Source organism: Mustela putorius, unplaced genomic scaffold (assembly GCF_011764305.1).
Source record: "Mustela putorius furo isolate JIRA1106 unplaced genomic scaffold, ASM1176430v1.1 tig00004007_pilon_pilon_pilon, whole genome shotgun sequence".
Lineage (NCBI taxonomy): Eukaryota > Metazoa > Chordata > Mammalia > Carnivora > Mustelidae > Mustela > Mustela putorius.
In genome coordinates this window covers 12,716,972-12,730,775 of record NW_025422145.1, presented here as the reverse complement: position 1 = coordinate 12,730,775, position 13,804 = coordinate 12,716,972, and the positions used below count along the sequence as shown (strand labels likewise).

General features: G+C 45.8%; 1 long non-coding RNA gene across 2 annotated transcripts in view; it reads left to right on the top strand.

The window, feature by feature from the left end:
- The first annotated feature begins 1,421 nt into the window (after positions 1 to 1,421).
- LOC106005576 overlaps positions 1,422 to 13,804 on the top strand; it is a 46,542-nt gene continuing 34,159 nt past the window's right edge. The window contains exon 1 of one of the 2 annotated variants that reach the window (XR_001179046.2): positions 1,422 to 1,598. This is a non-coding gene — a long non-coding RNA (uncharacterized LOC106005576). The remainder of the gene's footprint in view (positions 1,599 to 13,804) is intronic. The other variant, XR_001179047.2, reaches the window with a different exon arrangement.

The window sequence follows — 13,804 nt, the reverse complement described above, 5'->3', positions numbered from 1 at the left end:
ACTGCAAAACCTTGGTCTTACGGGCATGATTATTTACACTGGCACGGTTTAGCGGGATTCAAAAACCAAAACTGAATGACCCAGTGACAGAAAAGTGCAATCTCCTCCATGGGAGTAGCCCAACTAATCACCTATTTTTCCTGTGCCGGGCAGACAGGCGTACCTGCAACCTACTCCACATGGCCGGCCCACCCTCCTCTTCCGTGTCACCTCCTTAGAGAAGCTTCCCCTCATCCTTTATCCAAGGGGACCCTCTCCACTCCCATTACTTTCCATCATCACAATTGTACTTATCACCAATTACAGTCATTTGTAATAACATTTATTGAATGCGCACAGTATGCCAGTATGGGTCTAATTGCTTTACAAGTCTAGCTCATGTGACCCTTATGACAATCCTCTTCCATGGACTCTACTGTCATCCCTTCACAGCAAGGAGTCAGGCACAAGAATGAGGAACTGGCTCAACTTGACACCACTTTTGAAGTGGCAGGGCTGGGATCAAATCCAAGCGGGTGGTTCTAGGGCATTGGCCCCTACATTTTTATCCAGTTACTATCTGTTCCCTACTAAGCTCAAAACTTGAGGGCACAGACTCATCTATTTTACTCCATATTCTCTTTGGCTGATTAGACACCTGATTTAAAAAAAAAAAAAAAAAGCTCGACATTTGTTCCATCACTCAACCGCAAAGACTTTGGTACAATGAGAGAGACGGCTGCAGGGATCGGTGTCCGGGCGCCTCAATCGAGCCCGTGGGACGTGAGGAGCTAGTGCAGATTCCACCATCCACACCCCGCGGAGTCTCCACAGGGCTTGTGACGTTAGTCCGACAACAGCCCACCTCCTGTACGTGCTCGCTCAGTATTTGCCAAAGGAATCTGCAAGTTTCCGGAGGGCTGGGGACTTGCGTCTACGCCATCCGGCACCCGCGGCTCGCAGCAGGCGCCGAATCAATGAGTGGGCAGCGCGGGGTGGACCCTCCCGCTCCCCCCGACCCGGTGACACACCGCAAGCGGCCGGAGGGGCTCGGCCTGGGGGAGGGCTGCCAAGGACTCAGGCTACGAAGCCAGGCAGCGACTTCCGATCGCCAGCCTGACCCCCGGGGCCGTGACCCGCTGGGTACCCAATCCCCTCCTCACCATTCCTCCCTCCAGGCGGCCCCAGCCCCCTCCACCCGAGCGCTGCTCCTGCCTCTCTCCACCGCGGGCGAGAAGGGCTCTTCTCCGTCACCCCCGACAGCGAGAACAGCCCCAGGTGACTGGACCTCCTCTCCCGACTGCAGATTCCCAGCCCTAAAGCCCGACTCCTCCTACCTCCGGCGCCGCCGAGGCACCGTCTCAACGGAGAGCCTCGCGCCTACGCATGCGCCAACCGGCGTCCCCGCCCCTAACTCCCGGCGAAGGACAGCGCCCGCGCAGGCGCGGAGCGGCCCGAGCGGCCCGCTTCCCGTCGTCCTCTGCGATCTAGGCGCGCAGCTGAGAGCGTTTCCGGACCGCTAGAGGTGGCGCGCGGCTGAGGGCTGTGCTCGAGGCTGTGGTGGCCTCAGGTGTTCGCGGCGCCCTGCGGAGTCTGTGAAATGCTAAGGACCAGGCAAAGTAAGTTGAGGGCCCCGCCGCAGTATTTAGTTGCAGTTTGGGTCCCCTACGGTGCCCACAGGAAATGTTTGCGGAGGGAGGGACGACCCCTCGGAGCGCACGTGTGGAGGGAGGGTCTGGGAGACGCGCCGAGCGCGGTAGGTCGGGGCGGGACAACCTCTTGGCCGAGGTGGTAGCGGGCGTACGGAGGCCGGAAGGCCGGGGGGCGGGGGCGGGGGCCGCGTGAGGGAGCAGAGGGCCGCTGTCGGGGCTGGCGTGTGTGCGCGGTCACGTGTCGCCGGAGGGCTTAGCTGCGGCCTCCAGTTTGAGGATCTTGTGGCTGCGGGCGGTGGCGCTGGGGATCTTGGAGCCCCGGCCCGCGGGCGCTCGGGAGACGTCGGCGCACGTGCGGAAGGACCTGTGGACGCCAGACTGGAGGCCGGGGGAGCCCTTGGGAGAACGCGGGAACCCTCAGGGGAAGTGAGCGTGGTCCCGGGTGGACGTTGGGCAAGTACGCAGGCGTTCGTGTTGACGTTCGCAGCTTCCGGGCCGAGCGTCCGCAGTGCGGTGTGGGTCCGTGCACTGAGACTGCGAGCGCGGGAGGAGCCGCAGCTGTGGGAGCACGAGAATACCTTTAGGTGGGTTTGTTTCCGAGACGGAACACTGTAGGATTCACTCCTTAAAAGTGTACAATTCGGGGGCGTCTGGGTGGCTCAGTTGGTTAAGCCGCTGCCTTCAGCTCGGGTCATGATCTCAGGGTCCTGGGATCGAGTCCCGCATCGGGCTCTCTGCTCAGCGGGGATCCTGCTTCCTCCTCTCTCTCTCTCTGCCTGCCTCTCTGCCTACTTGTGATCGCTGTCAAATAAATAAATAAAATCTTAAAAAAAAAAAAAAGCAGCTGCCTTTGGCTCAGGTCATGATCCCAGCATCCTGGGATCGAGTCCCACATCGGGCTCCTTGCTGGGCTGGGAGCCTGCTTCTCCCTCTGCCTCTGCCTGCCATTCTGTCTGCCTGTGCTCGCTCGCTCTCCCTCTCTCTCTCTCTCTGATAAATAAATTTTTAAAAATCTTTGGAAAAAAAAAGTGTACAATTCGGTGGTTTTTCGTACATTCGCAAGGCTGTGCAGTCATCACCGTGTCATTCCCGAAGATCTTGTAAATCCAAATGGAAATCCCTCTGTCCAGGAGCAGATGCCCCCTCTCCCCCAGCGTTCCCTCTCCCCGGGGCCCACAAACCACTGTTGCTGGGGACTGGCCTGTCCAGTTCATTTTCTATAAATGCCTTGTGCAGGACGAGGCCTCTTGGTCTGGTGTATACTTGGCACGATGTCTTTAAGGTCCATCCATGTTGTGGCATGAACTGGTTCTTCCCTTCTGAGTGGCTGAATAATACTCCCTTGCATGGCTATTCTGCCCTGTTTATCAGTTGGTGGACTTTCTGGCTGTTAGGAATAATGTGGCTGTGAACAAAGTTGCAGGAGTTGTGTGTTTTCGGTTTTCTCGGGTATATACCTAAGAATTCAATTACTAGGTCCTACGATATTTATTTATTTATTTATTTATTTTTTTAAAGATTTTATTTATTTATTTGACAGACAGAAATCACAAGTAAACGGAGAGGCAGGCAGAGAGAGAGGAGGAAGCAGGCTCCCCGCTGAGCAGAGAGCCCGATGCGGGACTCGATCCCAGGACGCTGGGATCATGACCTGAGCTGAAGGCAGTGGCTTAACCCACTGAGCCACCCAGGCGCCCCGGTCCTACGATATTTAGTTGCGAGTAAGCTCATAGGACTCCCAAGAGCTTTTTCCCTATGGTTTTGGGAACCTAAGTTGTAATACGGTTTCCAGTTGGATTAGTTCAAGTCACAGCTCAAGAGTAGTGGCCGCACAGAGGCATGTTTGGAGTGGAGTATCTGATTTGTATCCGTGGGATTTTAATTTATAGAGGTGACTGGGTGAGAACATAGAGAGGCCAGTGCCATTGGAAGAATTTGTTATATTTCCAGATAGAACAGGGTATGTCATGCCACATCGGGCCCCAGGGAGGGTTTTGGTCAGGAGGCAGAGCCGGAGACACGGGAAAACCTAGTTCCCAGCCTTTATTCCTTGAGAAAGGTGAGGCAGGCCAGAAGAAACATTTCAGGACTGGCTAGTTTTAATTCCGGTGGGCTTCGGGCTATAGCGGCTAGCTGCCTGGTCCCTGGCCCTGGGATGATTGAGGGAGCGGAAAATATTGGTTTGGTCTGTGAGCATTAAAAAAGTTGATTGTTTGGGATGTGACAGGCTGCTCCCAAGTAAGTTGATTACCATCTTTAGGAATTAGCTAGCCCTGGGAAGGGCAGTCTCTCCCCGCCAGCAAGGTTTTAAAGATGTCAGAACATCATAAGATCCAAAAAATTTTAAAACATGATTGATTCACATGGCTGGGTTGATAATGAAGGCCAGTTGTAAAGGTGGTGCTGGTTTTTCTCTAGTTGAATTGAAAGTGCAGGACCTCAACCAGTTTAGAACTCAGATCTCTTACCGGCTCGGGGAAGAAACCCCTCCCTCCTGAAGGAAAAAAAAACAAAAATCTGGCCTTTTTTTTTTTTTTTAAGGATAATTAGTTATTTGAAGTATATTTTAGGGAAGGAAGTGTTCTTTAGACCTTAGATTCTCAACTGAATTACCTGTGGAATATGTTAAGGTGGAAATGTTTGGATACCACTCTTTGATCTGCTGAATAAATCTTGGGCAAGCCTTCCAACCTGTATCTTTTGAAAGTCTCACAGGTGATTCTGATGATCACTATATGTAGTTGATACCTACTGATCCAATCCTGTAGACTAAGTAAAAGAGATGCCAAAAGCTGGGTGCGAGTTTATTGGGATTTAGAGGTAGACATAGTTTCTCCCTTGGAGGAACAAAGTCCTGGCGCAGCTTTCTCTTTGGCCCAGAGTGAACCATGGAAGCTACTTTGACTTGGACCCTATTGTGATTTACCTCCAGCAGAAGCTCTGAGGGTCACACTGGTCCCCTGGAATAGGCAGGAATAACCTAATGTGAGGAAGCTGAGGGACGTGTCCAGAGACTATGTTACTATGTCCATGTTACTTCACTGGGAATACCGCATGTTAACTGCCAGCCTTTGTGGCAGACCCTGCATTGCTAAACCACTAAAGCCAAGGACATGAAGGAACATTTAATGTTTTAAAAGGTTATGTGTAATTAACCCTACAGCTTATCAGAAAGAGGAAATGGTTGCAGAAGTGTATGGAAAATTTTAGATACATTGTAAGGAATGTTATTCCAAGAAGAGGCTCTGTTTTCAAAGCCCTTAGGAGGAGATAATTTTGGGGTCCACAGGGGAAACTGGCAAAAGTTGAGTATGCTTATTATCACTTCCTTACTCTTCTGGAATGTTTCCTTTTTGGAGACTTTGGGCATCTTCCACTGAATTAATGTTTTAAACAGTTCTCTGGAAGAAGTGAAAGGTCCTTGTCCCAGGTCTGTGGTTTGGTTGTAAATCACAAAACCAAAACCTGCCCAGCTCCTTCTCATTTGTCTTGGCAAGAGTTGAGGAGAGAGCAGATTGAACAAGGGAGAATTGTGTGTCTCCTCAGTTCTTTGGTCATATAAACTTTTATTTACTGTTGTATAATCCTGTTTCCTACACTGCTAAAATTGTTGAAATCAGATGAAAGGGCAGTTTTACATTTAACAGTGCGCAGAAGGTCATTCCGGGTTATGCTGCATTTCTCCTGGTCTTTCGCTGCTACCTTTTGTGTGATGTAGTTCTATTAATTTTGTTAGATGCGTGTAAGGGGAGATTCCTTGCAGATGTATTGGCTTCAGCTGCAAAACAGCATTTTCCCCAATGAAGTCGGTAATGGAATTTGTAATTTTGTTCTTAAAGTTAAGTCATCTTCCACTTAATATTGTTAAGATGGCAGTACTCCCCCAAGGATCTGTAGATTCAGTGTAATCCTAATAGCCAAAGTCCCAATAGCCGCCCCTCCTTTTTTCAAATGGAAAAACTGATCTTAAAATTCGTGTGGAATTGCAAGGAACCCTAAATAGCCAAAACAGTCTTGAAAAGAACAAGGTTGGATGCATACTTCTGATTTGAAATTTTACTACGAAGCTGCAGTAATGAAGACTGCACTAGTGGCCTAAGTAAGACCTATATATATCAGTGGAATAAAGAATCCAGAAATAAACCCACATGTTCATGGGCAATTGGTTATTGACAAGAATGCCAACAGGTACCTCGGTGGCTCAGTCAGTTAAACCTCTGACTTAGATTCAGGTCAGGATCTCAGGGTCCTGGCATCAACCATGGTGTTGGGTGTTGGGCTCCCTGCTTTACGGGGAGTCTGCTTGTTCCTCTCAATCTGCCCCTTACCCTGCTCATACACATTCTCTCTCTCTCAAATAATCTTTCTTAAAAAATGTCAAGATCGTTCCTTAGGGAAAGGAGAATCTTTTGAATGAATGGTTCTGGGACAACAGAATAACTACGTGAAAAAAAATGAAATTGGATCCTTTACAGCATACACAAAAATTAATTCAAAATGGGCTAAAGACATAAAAGGAAGAAAAAAAGCATAAGACTTTTAGGAGAAAACAAATAAATCGTGACCTTGATTTGATCATGGATTCTAGAGATGACAATAAAAGTACAAGCAAGGAACAAAAGACAAAAGAATAGAAGAATTGGGTTTAATAAAAATGTAAAACTTTGTGCACCAAGGGCCCCGTCAAGGGATGGGAAGGCAACCCACAGAGCAGCAGAGAACAATTGAAAGTTATATCTGATAAGGGTCCAATATCCACAATGTACAAAGAACTCTTACTCAGCAACAAAAAGACAATACCCACTTTGAAAATGGGCAAATGACTTGAATAGACATTTCTCTGAAGAAGAGATACCAGTGGCCAACAAGCACATGAAAAGAGGCTCAACATCATTAGTCATTAGAGAAACGCAAATCAAAACCACTGTGAGATACCACTTCACATCCCTTAGGGCAGCCTTAAAAAGAAAAAACCCTCAAAATCTCAGTAAGTGTTGGGAAGGATGTGGAGAAATCAGAAACCTTATACATTGCTTGAGGGCAATAATGGTGCAGCTGCAGTGGAAAAACAGTTTGGTCGTTCCTCAGTAGGTGTAACGTAGAATTACCATATGACTCAATAATTCTGTTCTTCGGTGTTTGCCCAAAAGAACTGGAAAAAAAGCTGTTTAAACAAAAACTTATACTCTTCCTGATAGTGAAAGGATAGAAACAACCCATGAATGGGTGAATGGATAAACAAAACATGGTATAGATGTGGTATATCCAGTGGAATGCATGTTACAATATGTGTTTGTTTATTTTTAATGATTGTACTAATAATATAATTAACCTTTGGTTATATATGGTGTATGTATACACCATATAAATATACACCGTATAAATGGTATAAGCTTTTGTTTTGAATAATTTGCCAGTTCTTTCATGCAACCAGAATCCTTTCTGGTTTTGGATTGGCTGCTTTTACATTTTTTCCCTTAGGAGGAAAGGCTCAAGACTGAAGGCTGGCTCTTCACTTTTAACAATTTATTGTGAAATATTGTATACCAAAGAATATAAGTAGTGTAAAGAGTACTAATAAACAGAGTATTAACACAAGTATATCTATCATCCAGCCTAAGAAATAGAGCATTATCTTCAATATTTTTTAAAAAATACATTTTTAAAAATTTTATTTATTCATTTGAGAGACCGAGAACACAAGCAGGGGGAGGAGAAGGGAGCCTGACGTGGGGCTTGATCCCAGGACCCAGAGACCGTGATCTGAACGGAAGACAGATGCTTGTGCAACCGTCTGAGCCACCCAGGCACCCCATTAAAAATACTTAATCTTTATACCCCATGCAGGGCTGAACTCATGATCCCAAGATCAATAGTCACATGCTTTACTGAGCGAGGCACCCAGGTGCCCTGTCTTCAGTAATTTTAAATTTGAATTTCTTTTACTGCTCCACTTAATATTTCATTGAGTTAGCAAATTGTTTATAAATATAAGGAATATGCATAAGAGTGGCTTTCACCAAATGTACATGTCCTGTTTATCACATCATATTCATTTGCACATATGACTTATCACATTATTCAGTTACATTCATGAAACTGGGTAAAAGCATTTCAGAGATTGAAAATCTCCATATAGTTAGTGAAAGAAACTTATTTTTTAAGAAGATTACTTGAGATAGTGCATACGCACAGGGAGAGTGGGGGGAGGTGCGGGCAGAGAGAGAATCCCAAGCAGACTCTGGGCTGAGTGTGGAGCTGTATATGGGGTTTGATCTCCTGGCCCCAAAATCACCACCTGAGCTGAAACTAAGTCTGATGCTTACCAAACAGGTGCCCCATTAGTAAAGGAAACTTTTAATTTGGAACCTGCACTTGGCCCTGAATAAATACTGAACTTTACGGGACGGCTTGGTGGCTCAGTTGGTTTAAGTGGCTACCTTTGGATCGGGTCATGATCCCGGCGTCCTGGGATTGAGTCCTGCATCGGGCTCCTTGCTCTGCAGGGATCCTGCTTCTCCCTCTGCCACTCTGTCTGCCTGTGCTCGCTCGCTCTCTCTCTGACAAATAAATAAATGGAATCTTTAAAAAAAAAAAATACTGAACTTTACCTCTAGGAAGAAAAGAACATTTATGAGTTACGTCTTAAGCACCTACTGTGGCCTTTTCTGTCCGTTGTCTTCCTTAATCCTCTGAAAAACTGTATTAGATAAATATTATTGTACTAACTTATAAATGAGGAAATTGGCTTATGGTAAGTAATTTGCCAAAGGTCACAAAGCTAACAAAGCAGATCTGGTACTTAGCCCAAATGTGTCTAAATGCAGACTGACCATCTCACCAAATTATCTTCCTTACCCAAATCCCAGGGAACCTGGAGTTTACATTTGGGGGATTGGCTGCTTTTACAGTTTTACTCTAAGCTTGATAGGAACTTGTAGTACATTGACCCCATTGTCTTCTCCTCTCCACATCTTTATGCAGCTTGTAGCCATTATACTTGGAATATTCTTACCAGTACCCTGCCTTAGTCCCCTTAGTTTTAGTCTTGTCCATTAAAAAAATCAACATGCCTTTTAAATCTCTTACCTACATGTTTCCCCTCAGTCATCATATTTTCCTTATAATATATTTGCTGAAGGACATTGGCAGGTTGATTGTAGAGTTTTTCAGTTTGGATTTGCTTTATTTGCATTACGGTTCGACGTGTCCATATGCCCTCTCTAATTCCTGTAAATTTATAACCTGGACCAAAGAGGCTTTATCAGGCTAGGATTTATTCCTTTGGCAAGATTATAGATAGTGTTGTATTCATTTATTGGGAGGCATATGATGTCTGGGTGTTGGTTTTTTAAAAAAGAACAGCCACCAATGCTCAGTGGCTAGATATATTACTTTATTGGAGATTGCATAATTAGTGATATTCTAATTAGAATTTTGTTTTCGCATACTAGCTGGAATCATTTTATGAGGACAGACTTCCCATTTCGTACTGGTTGGTTAGTCTGAGGTGTAGGTCGTAGAAGAAAGGGAGGATAAATCTTTGATTCCTTTATCTAGTTTTTTTTTTAAGATTTTATTTATTTATTTAATAGACAGAGATCACAAGTAGGCAGAGAGGCAGGCAGAGAGAAAGAGGAAGGGAAGCAGGCTCCTGCTGAGCAGAGAGCCCGATGCAGGGCTCCATCCCAGAACCCTGAGATCATGACCTGAGCCGAAGGCAGAGGCTTTAACCCACTGAGCCACCCACGTACCCCTATCTAATTTTCAAAGTAATGAACTAATTCTCTTTCATCCTTAGAAGGTGACCAGTTAGTTTTTTTTTTCTAAGATGTTCTTTTTTTTTTTTTAAGATTATTTTTGTGAGAGAGAGAGAATGAGCAAGTGAACACAGTAGTGTAGGGAGGTAGAAGAGAGAGAAGTAGACTCCCCACTGAGCCAGGAGCCTGATGTGGGACTCAATCCCAGGACCTTGTGATCATGACCTGAGCCAAAGGCAGATACTTAACTGACTGAGCCACCCAGGTGCCCAGGTTTTTTACTGTATCATAATCAGGGTGCCTTGTGGAGCATTTGGTTGAGCCTCCGAATCTTGATACTAACTTGGATGGTGATCTTGGGGTGGTGGGATTGGACCTGCATCAGGCTCCGCGCTTGGTGGGGAATCTGCTTGTCTCACCCTCTACCCTTCCCCCTCGTGTATGCATGTTCCTTGAAAATAAAATATCAACTCATGGATTTTAATTATTCAGGGTTTCAATTAATTAAAGTTACTGTTCTTAGTGAAGCCCAATTAATCTCACCCATCTTTGGTCAGTGAGAACCTCTGCCTTGGTACCTGAGTCCTTTTTGACACCATCCTAGCAGTCATTGAGTGTTTCCTTGATACCTGGTTTAGGGGAAGGAAAATTTCACTTCTACCCTCTTAGGGTTCTATCGGCTGGGCCTGAGAATTAAATCAACATAAAACACAGGAGAAAGGCATACACGTTTTTGTAACACAAATTTTATTTTACTTTATTTTAAAATTTTTATATATTAATATAAAAATGAGTGTGGGCATGAGTGGGAGGGAGAGGCAGAGGAAGAAGCAGACTCCCCACTGAGCAGGGAGCCAGACTTGGGGCTCCACCCCAGGACCCTGGGATCGGGACCTGAGCCAAACGCAGACCCATCACCAACTGACTCAGCCAGACGCCCCTGTCACACAAATTTTAATTATTTTTTATTTTTCTAAGGTTTTATTTATTTATTTGACAGAGATGACAAGTAGGCAGAGAGGCAGGCAGAGAGAGAAGGAAGCAGGCTCCCTGCTAAGCAGAGAACCTGACGTGGGGCTCGATCCCAGGACCCTGGGATCATGACCTGAGCTGAAGGCAGAGGCTTTAACCCACTGAGCCACCCAGGTGCCCCTGTAACACAAATTTTAAATGACACAGGAGCCTTCATGAGGAATGAAGACCCATTATTAGGTTTAATGAAGAAGCGCTTGTGAAAAAGTGACAAAAGTATATGGTAAGGAAGATAAAGAACATAATTATTTTTAACAAGGTCTGTTTATAGAAGTCTGTCTCAACTTTGTCCTTGATAAGAATGCTACTCTCCTCGTACTAAAAGAACCTCTCTTATATGGGAATTACATCTGCTTTTAAGAAAAAGAAGGAAGGTTGGAGTGTTGTTACGTTTGCTGTTTTCAAGCGCCTTTAACTTAAAATAGTCAGTATGCCAAAGCAGCTTATTTTGGGATAGCACGTTCTGAACTTCTCCATTGGTATGTCAGGGTATTCCAAGTTCATTTCCTACACCCAGACTTGGGATCAACAATTTCTCAAGGAAACCTGGGTTTCTTTTAGTGGGAAATGGTGTTTCAGGATCATAATCTTGGTACTAGGAATGCTCTTTGGTACCAGGTTGGCCATTGTTTCCAGCCTTGTCAGTGAGCAGAGCTAGGAGGTATATATATTTCAGAGAAAACATTTTGAGTTCCTAGTATTTCTGTTTGTTTTTTTAAAAGATTTTATGTACTGGGGCGCCTGGGTGGCTCAGTGGGTTAAGCCTCTGCCTTCGGCTCAGGTCATGATCTCAGAGTCCTGGGATCGAGCCCTGCGTTGGGCTCTCTGCACAGCGGGGACCCTGCTTCCCCCCACGCTCTCTCTCTGCCTGCCTTTCTGCCTACTTGTAATCTCTGTCTGTCCAATAAAAAAAAAATTAAAAAAAATTTTTAAAAAGATTTTATTTATTTATTTGAGAGAGCTGGAGAGAGAATTTGAAGCCGATTCCACACTGAGCCCAGAGCCTGACATGCGGCTATCTCACAACCCACGAGAATTTGATCTAAGCCAAAACCAGGAGTCAGACACTCAACTGACTGAGCTTCCTGCCCCTCTGCCCCCCGCTATTTCTATTTAAGTTCAGGACTATGGGGTTTTTGGTTTTTTTTTTTTTTTAAAGATTTTATTTATTTGTTTATTTGAGAGAGAGGAGGAGGGACAGAGGGATATGGACAAGCAGACTACCTGCTGAGCAGGAAGCCTGACCTAGGGTTTGATCCCAGAACCCTGGGATCATGACCTGAGCCAAGGGCAGCCGCTTAACCTACCGAGCCACCCATGCGGCCCTGTAGAAGATTCTCATTAAAACCTTGTCTTTTAAGATCGATCTTGGCTGCTTTTTGGCATTTTCTCTGTAATAGTTGTCTCTTTAGCCTTTCTAAACTTTACTGAGGCATCTGGCAGTCACTTCCGCCGGGCTGTAATTGAGTTCCCTCTCTGTATTTAGATCCACTAACACTAATCCTTCATACTCCAGAGTGAAGTCTGATTCTCTGCACACCATCTGCTCATGGGATTCTTATCAGTACTTTACATTCACCTCAGTCAAATGCGGTCTTTGCCTTTCCCAAAGATACATTTGCCTTTTCTCTTAAGTAACACAAGTGATTAATGCTTTTATTTCCCTAACTGCACGTCTTATGGGAGAGTAGAAACTGATTTGTACAGAACCTAGCATCATCCACAGTCTGTTGTCTCATAAATACTTGGGGAGATGATACGGAGTGTTGGTGGGGAGGGCGGCATCAGGAGAGGAGATGTTTATCCAGTAACTTCCTGCCGCTGCCCCTCTGTGAATGTGATGAGTGGCTGTGCCCCTGGGCTGGCTTGGGAATGGGCCCAAGGTAGCTCCTTAGTTCTTCTGTCAGTCTGTGTAGGTGGTACTTGGGTAAGTGTGTGTTTCTTTTCTGCTGTTATAAACAACACTGCAGTGGGCACTCCTTGCTTACATGGGCCAGTGGAATTGTCTCCTCTCCTGGGCTCTTGCCCACTTGCTCAGAGAGCAGAGCGGGAGGACCCCGAAGGCTCTTCTGCTTCTAGCCTTGCTTCTTGAAAGGGACCCGATGGTGCATGAGATACATTCAAAAGTGGAAGAGCAAGAGCACTGTCCTGCTGAGAGACTGGTATCATCCATCAGGACCTCTTGATGCCGCTTACTTGAAGTTGGAGAAGGTTCAGTGTTTCAACTCCCCATACCTTCTGAGACCCGGAGGTGTAGAGATCAGGAATGTCCTGTAACTGTTGATTTCCTCCGTCCCTGCCAACCCAGGGCAGTTGGGCCCTCCTGAGAAGACACATCCTATCTCCCTGTAGCCCTGTATCCTGAAGTGCTGAAATGAGTTTCCACCATTGATGTGTTCTGCAAGATTCTACACTTGTGCCCGCAGTGGGGTCTGAAGCCGGGGTCAAAAACAAGAGTCATCTGTCATTGAGGTATGGCTAAGTGTCCCTTCTGAGATTGTACAGTAGGTGATTGTGGCTATTTTTATGACACCTATTAGGCTAAGGAACGCCCCTATTAAGTGTGACACAGAAAAGGAAGAGTAGATGACAAGGAAAACAAAGGAGCCCCCAAAAGAGGTGTGATTTAGTCACACCTTGAGTGCCACCGTCCGCGATGGCTTCAGCCGTCAACATTGGTGGTCCCTGTGCCACAGGAAGCAATCCTGGATGTGGGTGCTCTTCACCCTGAAACTCCTGCTCTCAGCACTTGCTCTGTTAAATGGCAGTAAGGGCTGATGTGCCATGTAGCGGAACATGCCAGGTGAGGAGGTCAGCCAGCTAATCACAGTGCTCTTTGATCAGAGAAGGCTGTTCCGCCAAAGCTGTCACTTTGGTTTGGCCAGGTCTCCTGTGTGTGCTTAGAGAGTCTCAAGCTGTCCTTTAGGTACAGAGAACAGGGTAGGGGGTAAATGAATAGTTAGAAATGTTTAGGATATTTGCCAGCTGTGTTTAGTTCTTTCATTGACAATATTTCTTGTAATAAGTAGTTTAAAGAAGGGAAGGCGATTTTTGTGTTTAGTCAGGCCAGCCTGTATTCACGGAACCCCTATATTTGTGAAAAGGTTGAGTGATGTGGCTTATGGAAGAACTAAAAACAAAGCAGTTTTATGTTGAATTTTTGTTCTTTGTAATTTATGATAAGCTTGTGCAGCACTGCTTAGTGTAGAAATCCAGTTCTTCCTCAGGCCACCTATCCCTGAGGAGGCTTTAGCTCAGTCTCCCAAGAAGTGTGGTCTTTACTCTCTGCACTACCATGACTGCTTACCTGAGGTTAGTTGAATCTTTGCAACGACACAGGTATTGCACCATATTGAAGTATGATCACAGAACATTTCAGTT